The sequence below is a fragment of the Camelus dromedarius genome, chromosome 12 (assembly GCF_036321535.1).
Source record: "Camelus dromedarius isolate mCamDro1 chromosome 12, mCamDro1.pat, whole genome shotgun sequence".
NCBI classification, from domain to species: Eukaryota; Metazoa; Chordata; class Mammalia; order Artiodactyla; family Camelidae; genus Camelus; species Camelus dromedarius.
The window spans coordinates 62,906,211-62,909,730 of record NC_087447.1 but is presented as its reverse complement, the minus strand read 5'-3'; positions in this window follow the sequence as shown (position 1 = coordinate 62,909,730).

Genomic DNA, 3,520 nt, shown 5'->3' with positions numbered 1-3,520 from the left:
GAGGGGCAGGGAAGGCACTGACAAAGCAGTAGATGATATTACAGGACATCCGTTCTAGACTTTCCAGTACCCCTAATTGTAACTTTTTCAATAAGGATAATGTATTAATTGGATAACCAAATGTTATCTAATTCTTACATCTTTATGAATCTTTTCATATAAATAATTTTAAGAATTCGTGAGAAAAAACTCATTATCACCTTCCCTGTCCAGATTTTTTGCTTTAGAAAATAAGATAGTTAAAACTATATAGCTCCTTTGCCACTAAAATTGGTGCTTCCTAGGAAAAGACAGGGAATCCTGCGGCTAAGGTGATGGGGTGATGTCAGGACTGAGGAAATAAGACACATATTCCTCAAGTGTGCTTGGGAAAATGTTGATTTCATTTCTTATTTATGCCAAACTCTCTCTCTAGTCTATTTCACCTTTATTTTATACTCCATTTGACTCCCTGTTGGTTTCTAATAAATGTATCCCCTGCCCCTCATTAGGCCAGAACAGGCGAGTATGGAGTGTACCTTCTGTTTCCTTTTTTTAAGCCCTGTTAGTTCCTGTCGTGGTACTCAACATGCAGCAAGCTGAAAACTGCTCCTTGAATGAATGAAAATGTTTTTCTCTTGAGCAGAAGCTCTCCCACACAGCTTCCATCACCGTCCCTGTTACTGAATGCAAGTCCGTGTGCCTGATGCACAATGAGGCCAAAGAAACCAAAAGTTTGGAGCAGAGAAAGGTTTACTGCAGGGCTGAGCAAGGAGGACCCTTTTCTCATGCCCAAGAAACCCCAAACCACTCAAAGGATTTCGGCAAAGCATAGTCAGAGGCCAAGTTGGGGGAGGGGGGTGATTTGCAGGGTATGTGATCAGCTCGTGCACAATTCTCTGATTGGTTGATGTCAGGGTAACAAAGTGTCAACACCATCAACCCCTAGGCACCAGAAGGTCTGGGGACCAATTCTGGGGGCCACATGCTCTCGATCATCAAGTAGTTCATTTCTTCCCTTTGGTGGTGGTTTTCAGCATCTGAAAAACTCAGGAAATAAACATGAGAGACTATTATCTGGGTACTTCAGAGAGGAGCTACAACATAGGACATGGGGGAAGGGTCTGTCCCAGAAAGGCCTCATGGGGTCCTGCCTGATTATATCCCCTGTCACAGCTAGTCCTCACTGCTCCATCCTCAATGCTGAGGGACACATGAGTGGAGTGGGAACTTTGGAAGGAAGAAGCCAGAACTATATCTGCCTTCAATTTTTCCCACTTCAACTCCTGTCCCTTTTATTGTGAGTCTAGAAGACTCATAAGATGCATTTATTTCCCCCAAGTTGAGAAGGAAGACCTTCTCCAAGGCAGTAGCTGTGGCAGATTGTCCTTAGAGAGCGGGGTTCTTCCCTCCCTGGAGGAAGTGGGGCATGGATGAGCACCGCTGCATCATTATCATGATGCTGATGTGAGCTGGGGGTGTGGGCTCCCTGGGAGGGGCAGCCAGCCGGACACCAGGCCCCTCACTCTGTGCGCCCACCTTGCCGGACCAACCCAGATATTTTGGTGGATGCCCTCAAATATCCCTAGACCACACCTCAAACCAGTCCACTGGTTTATCTTGAATGTTTAAAAATGAAATTATCACAGCACTCTCCAAAGCTGCTGGCCCTCTTTCAGCTCCTTGTAAGACCGCCCACACTCATCCAATTTTTGCCGCTTGCTGCCAGCACCCTATAGGTGTTACCAAACTCGGGTTCAGCTGCTCATCGCTCAAGAATCCAATACTGAGAGACAAGTGTTGGCTAAAAGGAAAGACAGCTTTATTGAGGAAGCCAGCAGTCCTGGGGAGAAGAACCAGCTCCCCACTCCCCAGGTTTTGCTCAGAGATAATATAAGGAAAAGAAGAAAAGGACTACATGCTGAGGAGAGAGTTGTGAGGTGCGTGATCAACTCACGGACATCCTTCAGCTTGGTGAGCGGTGAGTAACTGGGAGTCAACATCATCAACTTTCTGGTTCCAATTGGTCTGGGGCTACGTTCCTGTGGTCAGCATGTAGTTAACTTCTTCCACCTGGTGGGGGTTCCAATATCTGCACAACAGCTCAAAGGATAAGGCTTAGAAAATTACCTATAGCCCCTGAGAAAGAACTAAAGGTCTTTGACTTTGTTTAATGACTGAACTATTTTATTTTGTCTTGGTTGACTATTTTCCTTTGATGTTGCATTTTTTTTCACTTCTATGATTAAATTTATATTTTGGAACTCAGGGAAGCCTAGGAGGCTAAAGTTTTTCTACAAACAAGAGGCAGGTGGAGGACATGGTGGGGATCTATCCCAGAAAGGCACCACAGGGTCCTGCTCAGTGACACAGGAATAGGGTGACAACTCCAGGAGCCCCTGGTTAGTCTCCCTACTCCTACCCCACCTGCCTCCAACCCATTTTCCATATGGTAGCCAGGACTTATTATTATTATTATTATTATTATTATTATTATTATTATTATTATTATTATTATTATAGTATAGTCAGTTTACAATGTTGTGTCAATTTCTGGTGTGCAGCATCATAGTTCAGTCATACATATATACATACATATTCCTTTTCATATTCTTTTTAATTATAGGTTATGGTAAGATATTGAATACAGTTGCCTGTGCTGTACAGAAGAAATTTATTTATTTTGTACATAGTAGTTAGTATCTGCACACCTCAGACTCCCAGTTTATCCCTCCCCACCCCCTTTCCCCCTGGTAACTATAAGTTTATTCTCTCTTCCTGTGAGTCTGTTTCTCTTTTGTAAATAAGGTCATTTGTGGTTTTTGGTTTTTTTTAGATTCCACATATGAATGATATCATATGTTTTTTTCCTTTCTTTTTCTGTCTTACTTCACTCAGTATGACAGTCTCCCTTGTTGCTGCAAATGTCATTATTTTATTACTTTTTATGGCTGAGTAGTATTTCATTCTATAAATATACCACAACTTCTTTATCCAGTCATCTGTTGGTGGACATTTAGGTTGTTTCTGTGTCTTCCGTAAATAGTGTTGCTATGAATATTAAGGTGCATGTGTCTTTGAATTAGAGTTCCCTCTGGATATATGCCCAAGAGTGGGACTACTGGATCACATGGTAAGTCTATTTTCAGTCTTTTGAGGAATCTCTATGCAGTGTAAGAGTGTTCCCTTTCTCCACACCCTCTCCAGCATTTATCGTTCATGGACTTTTTCATGATGGTCCTTCTGATTTGTGCGAGGTGATACCTCATTGTAGTTTTGATTTGCACTTCTCTGCTAATTAGCAATACTGAGCATTTTTTCACGTGCCTATTGGCCATTTATATGCCTTCATTAGAGAATTTCTTGTTTAGATCTTTTGCCCATTTTTCGATTGGGTTGTTTACTTTTTTATTATTAAGTTTATGAGCCATTTATATACTCTGGAAATTAAGCCCTTGTCAGTCACATCATTTGCAAATATTTTCTACCATTCCGTAGGTTGTCTTTCTGATTTGATTATGGTTTCCTTTGCTGTGCAAAA